The following is a 14,815-nucleotide window of genomic DNA, read 5'->3' on the forward strand; positions in this document are numbered from 1 at the left end:
GCTCTATGGTAAAACCATAGCATTGATGCAACTCCTCAAGCACCAAATGACATCACTTCCTGTTTTCACTGTAAGTGATGTCAGTGCAACAGCAAAATACTGGTGCATGCCCTCTCCCTCCCCGCAATTGCCTCCTGCTGGCTCTTTAGGCACCAGAAGACACTAAAAAGGGGTTGCCAGGAGATCTCTCGCTATAATTATGTGTCCTCCTCACACAAATTCTTTAACAATAGTCAGCATTACTTTTAAATGGAATAAAGAGAGAGAGGATAAAAGAGGTTACAGTTATTTATTTATTCTAACATGATGTTATGTAAGACTAGGATCTGGGAAACCCAGATTCAAATCACACACACACACACCCCATTATGGAAGCTTCCTGGCTGACCTTAGGCCAGTTATATACTCTCAGTCTCACCTACCTCACGGGGTTATTGTGAAAATAAATGGAGGAGGAGGGGGAAGAATAGTGCAGTAAGCTGTTTTGTTTTTCCATTGAGGGGGCACAATGTGTAAATATCTAAAATAAATAACATTTCATGTACGTTAGAATGCAGTATCTTCATGTTTGATACTGAGTCATCCCTAAGGCTACTGTAGACCTTACAGAAAAATAAAAATTAGCTGAACAAGCTTAGGCAGAAGAAATAAGAGTAAGAAACCGTGGTGGCAACAAGAAGGGGATGGGAAAGGAGATGAGAGAAACAAGGGAGACTTCTGACATAACTGCCCTCTGTGCGTATGTGACATCAAGTTGCAATCGACTTATGATGACCCCAGCTAGGGGCTTTCAAGGCAAGTGAGAAGCAGAGATAGTTTGCCAGTGGCCTCTTCTGCAGAGTCTTCCTTTGGTAGTTGCCCATCCAAGTACTGACCGTGTTTAGCTGCTGAGATCTGATGACATCAGGCTATACCATGCGACCTTCCCTTCCCTTGTTTAAATTCCCCATAGCTGCCCAGAATCAGTAAAACAGGGAGACAGGCACAAGCTTTATCTAACTGATTGATAGCATGTAAGCTTTGTGTTCCCTAAAGGGTTTTTATTAGTGACCCTACAAGAATAATACGGTACTTAATAGTTGTCATATATGCCTGTCTGCATATCTGCCATGAATGTATGCTGTGTTATGTACTGGTCCTCTGAGGGCATGAGAAGTTTCTTATTGATTTTCTTATTGGCAGTAAGTTATCTCACAAGTATTTACTTTCTCTTTCCCCGCTGCCTCCAGAAGTGTCCCTGAAGGCTGGCTGTGGCCAGCTCGAAATGTATCTTTCTTGGGAACTGAGATGATTTCATTCTTTGTTCTGTCTTGCCTAAACCTAACTTCTCCCTGACAACCCCCCTGGCTCTTTCGCGCCCAAAAACTTTAAGAGCCCTTATCCTGCTGGTAATTTATGTAGCATCTTAAGAATTGTTCCAGCACTTGATTAACTCTTTCTGTTTGCCCGTCGGTCTCAGGATGATGAGTGGAGCTAATGCCTTGTTCAATCCCCACTACTTGCATTAGCTCCCACCAGAAGTTGGCAATGAACTCCCCTATTGGAGATTACCTTATTCAGAAATGAGTGCAGTCTGACCACGTGTTGCATAAAGAGGGAGGCTAGTCTCTTGGCAGTTCCTCTTGGCAGTTCCTTCCTCTCTCTGGCTCTCATGTTGGGGCATGTGTGAGATGGTGTCTGCTAGGAAGTTAGATTTGCCAGGGAGGTGCTTAAGTGTAAAATTAAACTTGGAGAAGAACTCTGCCCAACGTAGGTGTTTGGCACAAAGTTTGCGCAGGGGGCGCAGTGCCTCTAAATTTTTATAATCAGTCCAGATTTCAAATGGCACTTTAGCCCCCTCCAACCAATGTCTCCAGGTACACAAAGCTAGCTTGACTGCTGAAACTTCTTTATCCCATATTGCCCAATGGCGTTCAGCTTCAGAAAATTTTTTTGACACATAGGCACAGGGGTGCAATTTCCCACCATCATCTGCCTGTAAAATAACCCTCCCATTGCCACGTTGCTCACATTCACCTATACAATAAATTTCCAGTTCTCATCTGGGTGCCACAGGACTGGCTCAGAGGTGAATAGGGTTTTTAGATGCTCAAAAGCCTCTTTGCATTCCTTAGTCCTACCCAATTTAGCACTGGGCTTCATCCCTTGCAGCCCCTTCATTTGGTTTTTAACAAGTCAGTAAGTGGCAAAGAGATCTGGGCAAAGTTCTTTATGAAAGGTCTGTAGAAGTTAGTGAAGCCCAGGAATGACTGCAACTACCTTATGGTTTTGGGGAGGTCCTACCCCACCACCACTTGTATTTTAGTGGGGTCCATTTTTAATCCATGTCTTGATATTCTGTACCCCAAAAAGTCCAACTCCTCTTTGTGGAATTCACATTTGGACAGTTTCACCAGCAGGTGGTTGTCCCTCAGGGTTTTTAATACTCGCCGCACTAGTTTCACATGGGACTCGTAATCTTGGGAATAAATCAACACGTCATCCAAGTAAACAACCATGCCCTTGTACAGTTATTTGTGTAATAGCTCTTTAATTAAATTCATAAGAAACCTCGGTACCTCTTGTAATCCAAATGGCATGACTTTATATTCGAACTGTCCCAAAGGAGTGTTAAAAGCAGTTTTCCATTCATCTCCTTACCTTATTCTTACTCGGAAGTCCGCATCTCTTAAATCCAGTTTAGAGAAGATTTTCCCTTGGGACACGACTCCCAGAAAATCCTCGATCAAGGGAGGGAGTAAGCATTGGACATGGAGACAGCATTGATCTCCCTATAATCAGTACACAGTCTCAAACCCCTGTCTTTCTTTTTCCGAAACAGGTGCAGCATGAGGGGAACTAGCCGGGCAGATGAATCCTCGTGCCAAATTTTTATCAATGAACTTATGCAATTCCTCTTGTGCCCCTGGGCTCATTGAGTATAGTTTTCCTTTCAGAAACTGTTCTATAGCACAGTCAGTGGCCCTATTGGGGGTGGGGGAATTCAGCTTCCTTTTCATCAAATATTTGTTTCAAGTGGTTGTTGTGGGTTTTCCGGGCTGTATTGCCGTGGTCTTGGCATTGTAGTTCCTGACGTTTCGCCAGCAGCTGTGGCTGGCATCTTCAGAGGTGTGGCACCAAAAGACAGAGATCTCTGAGAGATCTCTGTCTTTTGGTGCCACACCTCTGAAGATGCCAGCCACAGCTGCTGGCGAAACGTCAGGAACTACAATGCCAAGACCACGGCAATACAGCCCAGAAAACCCACAACAACCATCGTTCTCCGGCCGTGAAGGCCTTCGACAATACATTTGTTTCAAGTCCTGGTATTTGAGGGGAATTTGTTCTCTCTCTTCCCAAGTTAATAGGACGCCTCGGGGAGGTGGGACACGCCTGGGCCCCACTCTAACTTGCAGACATGATCTTGGCATTCCCCACCAGAAAAATATAGCACTCTTGTTTTCCACTTCACACATGGGTCATGGTCCCATAACCACCGTATCCCCAACACCAAAGGGAACTTGGTGGCATCACTCACAACAAAAGTTCTGGCTTCCCAGTGGTTCCTCATCCCTACCGGGACAAGTTCAGTTTCCGCATTAGCCAGGGGCCCTTTCATTCAGGACCCAACAATCTGCTCAAACATGATGGGATGGTCTAATTTACGTATGTTCTGCCCCAATCCGGTGATGAGGGCAGGAGCAATCAAGTACCGAGTGCATCCAGAGTCAATTAACGGCTGCACTCGGATGTGGGTCCCCCTCCAAAGGTTAACTAAAGTCACTGGCATGTACAGTAAGGCCCCTTTTTGTCTCACCACTTGAGGTTCTGGTTCCTTCATGACCTGCTGGTGGGGCCTCCCTACGACAGGTCATTGGCATTTCCCACCGGTGGGGTGGGAGTCTCTTCCTCCTCTGATGGATCTCCACTTGATCCCTCCGAACCCTCCGCCACTGGAAGCCTGGTTGCCACTTTGCTTCTTTTCTTGGGGGCCTTTTTAGGTGGTTTGCCCGTTGGGGCTGCGGCTTTCTTCATCACTCGGCTCCTCTCCACTGGTTCTCTTTGCCCGCCTGGGCATTTGGTAGCAAAGTGCCCCACTCCCCTGCACTGTAGGCAAAGGCCCTTCTTCATTTGGATGGCCCGCTCCATGTCTGGGGAGTGGAGACTGAGGGCTCTCCTCTCTTTCCCTCCTACTCCAGAGGGGGGTTTCTTGGTTGTCCCCTGGTGCTGCATCTTTAGTAGCTTTACTACTTGCTCCTGGTTCTCCACCTCGCAGGCAAGCTGGATCCATCTCAGCAAGGTTCTGGGATCATGTTGCACAAAGGCCTTGGCCGCTAGATCAGGGTTCAGCCTGGCCCGGAAAAATTCAATTTTGATTCCCTCTGTCCAGTAATGCACTTTTGCAGTACTGCCTGAACTCCACAGCATACTCATGCATGGCCAGACTTCCCTGTCGCATCCTTTTCAATTTGGTTCTTGCCCGCTCCTCTTCGAGTGGGTCCTCGAATTGAGCCTGTAGCACCCATATGAATGTATCAAGTTTCCACAGTTCTGAGGCCTGGGCCTCATACAGGGTGACATACCATTTAGCTGCCAAGCCACCCAGTCTGGACCCCAGGTGGTTTACTCAACTGTGCTCAATCAGAAAGGAATGGCCCCACTCTTGGAAGAACTCCAAGGCTTGCACAATGAAGAAGCCCAACTCTTCTGGGTCTCCCTCGAACCACACATCCAATTTGCGCCACCCTGGCTGTGGTGGCATAGCAGGAGGGACCCCTTGCGGGGCAACTGGCAATCCAGGCAGTGGTAGAGTCGGGAGAGGGGGCCACGGCTGTGGCAGCTACAGGAGTGGCCCGGGTAGCACTCCTCTTAGCAGCTGCAGTGGCTGCAGGGGTGGCCCAACCGGCACCCCTCTTTGTGGCTGCAGGGATGGCCCAACCTGCACTCCTCCTCGTGGGTGGGGGACTGGGGCCCCCATAAGAGGTGGAGGGAGGGGTTGAAATCCTTGCAGCCCCACTGCCGTTCCCCAGGGTGGCAGGGTGCCTGGTCCTCCTTGGGGTAAAGGAATGACGGATGGTAGTCCCATTGGACTCACAGGCCCTCCCCGTGGAGGAAGGGGGAAGGGGGACATTGTGGCCTGAGTGGTCCCCCAGAGGGACCCCCCTCAGTCTATCTCCATTGGGCCCAGGACCCGTGGGCGCATTAGCCATTGGCAGGTGGTGCATCACTTCTTGTAATCCTCTCATCACTTGCACCATCTCCCTCTTTAGATTGCCCATCTCCCCCCATATAGCCCGCAGGTGCTCATAATTAGTCTCTCGGGCTTCCTTCTCTCACCGACTAGTATGATGTCCCTTCATTCATCCTCGAGGTTGTCCTCTTAATGTCGGAGGTTTCACAAGATCGAAGGTAGGCTCCTTGTCTTTCATTGCATCTGATCCAAGCAGCTCTTCAAGTTCGGACATACTGTGGATGAAAGCCATTCCTCACCGTCACATATTCTCCTCTTAGGTCGGTTGGCCTGCCGATCTTCGGGCACCCACTCCCGCAAATTGGTTACTAACCAGTTCCAATGAGTGGCCCCCTTCTTAGGGATTGCCCCAAGTTCTCGTCCATCATCGCTGAGCTGTGGCAGCAGCTCCATTAAAGAGTCTCTGGCCGCTTCACTCCCCACACTCTGTTCTGGTTCCAGATCGAATAGTTGTCCCTCTGGTGACTCCAAAGTCTAGTGATCTAACACGTGCAGCATGGTGCCAGTAGTCCGTCGTCAGGGCTTTGGGTCCAGGGGAAGTTAGGGACTTCTGCCAAAATGTCAGTCCTTGGCAGGTAGAATCCCCAAGTTCTCCACAGCAAACACGCAGGTGTATTGGTTGAAGTAACTTTATTAGAGATCCAGCCAGTTCAAGGTGTCAGGGCTTGCAGTGGCCGCCGCTGGGCGGGGTGCTGGGCGGTCTGCTCCTGACATCAAAGGGGGGGCAGGGATTCTGCAGGACCCTGCTCTGTGGAAGGAGGGGCGGTAAACATCACCCAGACTCCCTCTCAATCCACTCGCTGGCCTGCTCAACCTGTGCCACTCACCCTCTTTGGCCTCTGCCATCTCCTCCTCCTTCATCCACTCTCCTCCTTGCCTTTGCTCTCGCACTGCTCTGCTCTCACTCCACGCCATCACTTCTTACTCACACCCACCACCTCAGAGCTCTTCCTACCCAACTTATATAGGGTTTCCTTTCCCCGCCCCGCCCTCCTTCTAGGCTTGTTCCCTCTCCTGACTTGGCCCAGCTGTGCCTTCCCTCAGGTGTTTCCCTCCTACCACTAATCCCTTCTTGGCTTCCTTGCCTTGCTGGCAGGGTGGGGTTGAATGAGAGCCATCCCCAGCTGAGGTCTCCTTGGCCTTGCTCATGAGGAGCTGCCCCAGTAGGCCTTTGAACTGCTGAGCTTGCCTGGCCTTGCTCATGAGGAACTGCCCCAGCCAGCTTCTGTGCTGCTGAGCATGCCTGGCCTTGCTCGCGAGGAGCTGCCCCAGCCAGCTTCTGCACTGCTGAGCTTGCCTGGCCTTGCTCGCGAGGAATTGCCCTGGCCAGCTTCTGGGCTGCCTGCTCATTGATGCTGGGCGGGGCTGCCCATCTCCTCCCCCAGAATGCCTGTGGCAGCTCCACCTGGAGGGGCTTGGCTCCTAGCAACTCCTGGAGCCAGGCTGCTGTCCTTTAGCCGGGGTGTGGCTCTGGGCTGTAGTGGCTGTTTCTCCTCCTTGGCTGGTAAGGGCTCTGTTTGGGCTGCTGCTGGGTCCCTATTCCCCCTGCCTTGGCCCTTTTCCTCTGTTCTGCTTAGCCCCCTCTCTTCCCCCTGCAGGGTGGGACTGGCTGGTCTCTCCCTGCTCCCTCCAGCCCTCTGAGGCTTTGGCCTTTCGCCCCTTCCCCCTGGAGTGGGCAGGTTCTGGACCTGGTTGCTGGCTGGGGTGGTAGGGCCACTGCCTCCCGGTTGCCTCCCACTGCTCCCTCCTGGCAAGTCTGGGGGCTGGGACTCAGACCCTGGACACAAGGTGCTCAGACAAGTGCATTGGCAGAAGTGACATAACGGGGGGCTGGTGATGTTAGTTATAGGGACTGTTCCTGCCATCAAGATAAGGACTGTTAAAGTTTTGGGGCACAAAAGAGCCAGGGGGGTTGTCAGGGAGAAGTTAGGTTTTGGCTAGACAGAACAAAGAACGAAATCATCTCAGTTCCCAAGAAAGATATATTTCGAGCTGGCCACAGCCAGCCTTCAAGGACACTTCTGGAGGCAGTGGGGAAAGAGAAAGTAAATACTTGTGAGATGACCTACTGCCAATAAGAACATCAATAAGAAACTTCTCATGCCCTCAGAGGACCAGTACATAACACAGCATGCATTCATAGCAGATATGCAGAACACAGAATACATTCATGGCAGATATGCAGACAGGCATATATGACAATAGTACTCATTCATACAGCTATTTTGACTCAACAGGCAAGGCATAGAAACTATGAACATCTTCTTGGTTCTTTCAGAGAGTTCTCTAAGAGAATGATCCTGGTATACATTGGGGGAGATCCTGCTAGTTACCCCCTCTTGCTATTTCTCCTTATATGTTAATTCTTCCAACTCACAAGGAGACCCCCCTTTTAGGGTAACACACTGGCCCCAGGCGGCAAAGTGGGGGTGCAGGGGGCTTGGGGTGGGGGGCAGTGGGATACTTACCTCCCATACTTCCCCATTGTGCCAGAAAGTAACATCGAATGTAACCTTTTTACCACAGCTTACAGACTGACACTCAGGTTTAAGTCTGCTCCTTTTTCTCACAGGGACCTTGATCCCAGAACCTGTATGTACAAAGTTAGATTGGACAGGCCTTCACAGGGTGCTTGTTTACTTCCATAAAACAAGCTTCCTTCCCTAACAAAACCTCAAACCCTAATTAAAAGCCCTTACCCCGGACTGCAGTTTCCCTCTCAGAGGAATGGGGAGCAGCTTTTTCCCATTCTTAATCTGAAGTTGGCTCCCTCCCTCCCAATAAGTGACATTCCAGCAGCTCTGATTGGCTGGCAATCACTTCAGTTTGCATAAGGCTCAAATCACAAGGATTGGTTCGGAGACCTGGAGGATAGGTGGGACTTTAGAAATGATTACCAAAGAAACAAACACAGCAATCGCAACTCACAATCTAACATATAGTTAGATACATTTAAGCCTAATGCATAAATGGACATAAGTTGGATAGGAGATCACAAAAAAAGTCCAGGGTTGCTACACAGAGGCAGGCAATGGCAAACCACCTCTGTTTCTTGTCTTGTAAATCCTATGGGGTTGCCATAAGTCAGCTGTGACTCAAAGGTGCTTTACACACAAGCCTTTCTCTGTGTGGGATTTCAGAAGAGTAGCCACCTCAAGTACTTTATTGTGGAGCATGCATTTATAGACTGAAAGATGCAAAAAAAGCTACCAGGGTTGCAGTCCAAAAACCTTATCCTCAAAATCTTACTGAACACATTTGTGTGTACTTCTGAATAAACAGGTATACAATTAGGCTGAAAAAGTCCTAAACCATATTAAATACTAAGACATTTTAACTTTTGTGCACTAAAGTTCACATGGGCAGATCATGTTATCTATGATTATGGCCAATGTATCAAAGACAAGTCCAACTAAAGCAATACAGTCTTTTCAAACAATGGCAACAATATGGATAGGAACTCCTTTTATTTCCTTTTCTGTTTATATCTGTGAATTGGAAGCATCTCTATAGTATCAAAACTCTGAAGAGGTATCAAGCCATGGGGTAAATCTCACTGTGGATTTATTTATGGTAGGAAAGGACTCCTTTTGATTTTGATGCTGCCAACACTTCTCCACTAATAGTTTTATAAGCTTTATTATCAGATACTAAAATTACATATTAACAGTTGCCACTGTCTTAAATCTAATGTCCTTAGCTAGAAAGTAATATTAAATGACAAGCATTTCAAACTGGCTTTTCCTCTTGGGCTATTTTAAGCTTCTAATAGTTCCTGAATGCACAGATTATCACCATACAATTTTATGCTATTATTAGGCTTGTTTATTTGAAGTGTCACAGAGTTGCTAATATCACAGTAACACTTCCATAGGCTCAAATGACATCCAAGAGATGTAATTTCAGAAAATAAAAATATTAACAGTTTCTCTTTTTATCACAAATGGAAATTTGATTTTAAACATATGTGTGATTTACTCTTTATATTTAAAAATGCAGTAGCACACAAAAGTGTCAAATACAGAGGGCAATCCTCTGTGCAAAAAAGAGATATGGCAATAGTTTTAAAGCGTTTGCCTAGTGGGAAGCTGAAATCCAGCTATCAAGAGCTTAGGTAATTAGTCAAACAAGCCAGCCTATAATTAATGGAGAAATTCATAGTTTAGAAACAAAAGTTGGCATCAAAGGATGTGCCTTGGACTGGTTTAAATCATTTCTCATGGAACGGACTCAAAGGGTTGCCGTCGGAGATCCGCTATCTCCAGAATGGGAACTATCTTGTGGGGTTCCACAGGACACAATTTTATCTCCCATGCTATTCAACCTCTACGTAAAACCTTTAGGAGAACTCATTCGCAGCTATGGAGTTGGATGTCATCAATATGCAGATGACACCCAACTCTATATCTTGCTATCCAGGTCCCCACAGGATGCAGTAGAAATCTTAGATCTCTGGCTGACAGCCATAGTGAAATGGCTGAAAAAAATACATTGAAATTGAACCCAGACAAGACTGAAGTGATGCTTGTTGGGAAGGCAGAGATTTTGAAAGACATTGTACTCCCCACTTTTGATGGAGTTCGTTTGACTCTTGCAGACTCAGCTAAGAGCCTAGGGGTTATACTGGATCCAGCGCTACTTCTATAAAAACAAGTTAAAGCAGCTGCAAAAAAATGCTTACTACAATCTCACTCTAGCCTGGAAGATGGCTTCTTATCTCGACACAGTTGACCTGGCCACCTGGATCCATACTATGGTAACATCAAAAGTTGACTATTGTAATGCACTATACATTGGTCTCCCATCTAAGTTAACTAGGAGGCTCCGATTAGTGCAAAATGCTGCAGCTCGACTGTTAGCAGGAGCAAGCCGGAGCACGAGCATCACTCTCATTCTACAGTCACTCCATGGGCTACCTGTTAGTTACCGTGCTCAATTCAAGGTATTGGTTATTACATACAAAGCTCTTCATGGCCTTGGCCTGACATACCTATGGGACCACCTCCCTCCCTATGTCTCTTCACAGCAGCTTCGCTCATCTGAACAGGGTCTCTTGCAAGTGCCGTCCTGCACATGGGCGAAATCAACAGCAGCCCGTACACGGGCTTTCTCTGTGGTGGTCCCTACCCTGTGGAATGGCCTGCCTGAGAAGGTCAGGAGAGCCCCACACTCCTGGCTTTCCACAAACAATGCAAAACCAAATAATTCAAAAAGGCTTTTTTCTCAGATAGGAGGGCAGTATTGTAGGGAGGGAGTCTCAGATGTTTCTCTAATGAGTTAGGAACAATAGACTTCATCATTATGTTGCCTTACATATTATCTATTGCTTTAAGTATGTACTCCTATATACTACCCGTACTTCATGTTGTTTAATGTCAGTCCTAAAACTGATTATGTTCAGTTTCAGCAATTCTTCAACCTCATATTGGATCCTTGCTAATAGATCCTTTGTAAACTTGTATTCATTTACCCTATGGCATTGTTTATGGAAATGGTCTTGACACTGTACAGAAATGCCTGCCCTTGTCCTTGCTACTGATTGTACTAATCTCACACTATGTAATCCGCCTTGAGTCTCAGTGAGAAAGGCAGACTATAAATGACATAAACAAACAAATAAAATAGTTAAGAATCATGTTCTTTCCCTTTGCACATTTTGAGAAGGATTTTCTCCCACATAGTTGAAAAGTACATCACTCACAATGCAATGCTATACAGGGTTACTCCAGTCTAAGGCCACTGATTTCATTGAGGATTAGTAAGTCTTGAACCAATATACTACATTTTTTACACTGAAATTCTATGCATATACCCCAATCTCAGCTCATTGATTACATGTGTTTCATGGGTATTATGGCTTCAAGACTTGCTAATCTCAACCCTGTTGCACCACATAATACTACAGAATGCTGTATTGAGTCCCACTCCACTAGCCCTGAAAAACCACTCAGCCTATAGCTGTTTAGCTTCTTTTAGCAATATTGCTAGGATACAGAGGCTACTCCAGAGACACAAGCTTTAGTGCTATGATGCCTGTTTCCAGAATAGCCTGATCTCACCAGCTCTTGGAAGCTAAGTGGGACCGGCTCTGGTTAATAATTGGATGGGAGACCACCAAGGAAGTCCAGAGTCAATAAGCAGAGATGGGCAAACCACCTCTCAATGCTCTTGTCTTGAAAACCCCTCAGTCAGCTGCAATTTGATAACACTTTCCACCCACCATCATTCCCTGGATAGAGGAAGAAAAAGTTGCAACAAGAACAAGTTATGATAGCACCAGCGGTTTCTCAACCTCGTTAGTTTCTCAACCCCACACCTGTGAGGCATTTATTGCTGCTCAGATGGACGGTAGAGGAGTGTCCTGGCAGCACAGCAAGGAACTCTAGTGGCTGCACCCAAACAGGTGTTTATTAATAGAACTCAGTGGCCACAATCCAATGGAAATAGATCAGTAATTACAATAATTACAGTTCAAGAATCTCACCTAATTCCAATTTATTTCAAAGAAATTTATTTGGGAAAGGGATTGGGCAAACTGTGCTTAATTAAGAACCCTAGATTTTGAAGGTACGTCATGGGTCACCAATTCCAACCCCTTATCGAAAGCAAAAACCACACCTATCTTTGTCAAAGAACTATGCATGCATAACCAGGGCCGCTTCCACACTGTCTATAAATAGCGCAAGACTCACGGAAGGTTGCTGGCTTCCTCGTTGATTTTTAACACCATCTGACTACAAAACGCCATAAATCAGTTTGTGGCGTTTTGTAAACAGATGGTGTCAAAAATCCCATGAGGAAGCCGGCAGCCTTCCATGAGTCTCGCACTACTTATAGACAGTGTGGAAACGGCCCAGTAATGGAAATCCTGCAATATTTCTGGAGGAAATGATAAGAAATAATCAATCTTCCTGTTTAGAGATGGAATCTTAGTTAATCCATTAAATTGCCCCATGCTTTCACAAATGATCTGAACATTCCAGAAAGGCATGTATTACAGGCCTCACAAGACTTGATCATCACTGAATGCATCTGAAAGATCATATTTTATTACACTCTACTTCAAAACCTATATAAGGAAAGCACCTTGTTGAAATAGGCGAACATATAGAACCATCTTTCATGAATATGAAATATTTGTCAAAATATCCTGGACATTCACATTAATTTTAAAAAGTTCTCCATCCAGCTTACGTTCGGTTTTCTTTTTCACAAGTTACTATTCACAAGTTATAATCCTTTTCGGACATTATGTTCCTGGCACTGCAACCACACATGTAGAATGAACACACTATCCTAGGGTTCCCCAATGCGGTACCCTTGAGCACCATTGTGCTCACCAACACCTTTCCTGGTGCCCACCAAGTGTTTTTAGAAAGTGGGTAGGGCTAGGTGGGGCTTTTACCAAGTAGGGCTTCTGACTTGACCACTGTAGATTTGAATTGGCTGTACAGATTTTTTTAAATGCTGCTTTGGTAGGAGGTGGTTCTACAGCACAAAAATCTTCATGGTGTAACTGAAGGTAAGCTGTAGCAGCCATCCTCTGGCTGGCTCTGCCTCCTATAGCAGCCATTGTGTGGCTGTGCCCACCATACTGTGTCAGAATTCCAAAGGTCTCCGCAGGCTCAACAAGGTTGGGAACTCCTGCACTACACACTAGCCACCCAAAACATGCAATCTCCATTTCTTCTGAAAAGGGAAATGTGTGGATTTTTTAAAATGTGCATCTTTTCTACCTCATTACATGTATACCAGTTTCCAGATTAATCTGGGGACTGGTTCTTGTGTTCTAAAGCTGGAATATATGCACAGCATGTAGCACATTTATGCCATACACCTGGTTAAACATAACAACTGAACAGAGCTATAGCTGTGCTGCTTCAGCACAAGAACATACAGGAAATGAAACAAGTTCTTTTGTAGACACAATCTTATCCTAGACTAGGCTTCCCAGATGCTCGCCAGTGGCAATCTCCCAGATGTGCATCTAGTGGGGCGCAATGACATCCCTTCCCAAATTGCAATGTCATTACACTGGCCACAGGTGTGCTCCCACAAATTTACTGGTGCCAATTTTAGCCCCAAATGGGCTGAATTAGCCCTGTGCAAAGTGTGGGAGCACGCCCATGGCTGGCATGATATCAGGAAGTGACATCCTCATGCCGCACCGGGAGGAAACAACTAACAGTGAGTCTCAGGTACCCCCCTCCACATGCCGGACAGTATAGGGACCTGGGAACCCTATCATAGACAAAGATTTCACACAGTGTTAAAGTACCCTTACTTCCAAATGTACAAGTCTGAATAGCAAATTTAATAAGCAACAGGGGAACACCTGTAACTGTGGTTCACATTAGCATCCATTGGAAAGTCATCACCTTTCCCCAGCTAAGGACATGAGCTTTCTTCCCAGCCCTGAAAATAATGGAATAATGCACATGGACCATACTAGAGACCCAAAAGGCCCAATGCACTCCTGAGGATGAATATTTTACATCTTATATGTTTGCCATATAGATAGGTGGTTGTTGTTGTTAAACTTTTAAGTAAGCAATATATTATTTGGATGCTGAGTATAAAATCGATTTAAAGATTTTAAAAAATATTTAGGTAGGGCAGGTAATTGTTATTAGCAGTTCTCACAATACAGTGATTCTTCAATACATAAGAAGGACCTAAGTATTAATTAATGGCATTTTACTGAATGTATTTTATTCCCAGTTATTAAAAGTACCATTCAAATACAAAGTAACTTGTATTATACTGTACAACTATTGAACTGTCTAAACAATGCACAGCATCATTAGAGAGCCTTGTTCCCAAAATCAAACTATGTTGAAACTGCTAACAAGGCTTCCCATAGTAAGTAAATACAGACTGAATATACTCACTTTCTTCATCAGGTCTGTAATCTATGTAGAGCTTAATGTATTTTGTATTGCCACTAGCTGACTGCTGTCAGCAAAATTACATTTAGATTGTTAACTATGTCTTTTTTTAAGGCCCACAATAAATTTGGCATCTTGAAAGAGATCAAATCAAGCAGCAGGCAATGAAGGCAGGAAACTTTCAGTTTCCAACAAGGGCAATGCTAATTTGTTGCTGTGATTTTAAACAGGGATGAGTTCTTCACCCTTTAATTCACTTTCCACAAAATAATTTCTCTAAATATGCTGACCAGATCACATTAATGCACATATGACCTATAATAGGATTGCAGATTATAAAGGTAATAAGCTAAATGACATCAAAAAGGGGGGATCAGAATAGACTAATTTTCACTCAGAAATGGATTCTTAATACAAAGTTCTCTCCTGCCTGCTGTGGTTAACAGTGCAATCGTAAACTGCACTGCAGCCTTATAAATCCATTTGAAGCCAAAGGGATGAGAATAGTGTAATTTTATTTGGATTGCATTCTATTTGGATGTAGAGTCTCAGTCTCTACATGAGATATCTTGTACGAGGATGCTCAAGTGTAGGGAGACGCAAGCGTAGTTTAAAAATGACAGAGCTGAAGGGGAGGTGAAATTGACAGTTTTGATGTGGAGCAGAAAATATGTCTAGTGCACTTTCTACACTAAGA

At 45.5% G+C, this 14,815-nt stretch overlaps 1 protein-coding gene across 2 annotated transcripts in view; it reads right to left on the minus strand.

Moving 5' to 3' along the window:
- The window catches only part of TRPC3 (transient receptor potential cation channel subfamily C member 3), a 53,758-nt gene that overhangs the window by 19,795 nt on the left and 19,148 nt on the right, over positions 1 to 14,815 (minus strand). The gene's annotated exons all lie outside the window — the stretch shown is intronic.

This window comes from Eublepharis macularius, chromosome 10, assembly GCF_028583425.1.
Source record: "Eublepharis macularius isolate TG4126 chromosome 10, MPM_Emac_v1.0, whole genome shotgun sequence".
Lineage (NCBI taxonomy): Eukaryota > Metazoa > Chordata > Lepidosauria > Squamata > Eublepharidae > Eublepharis > Eublepharis macularius.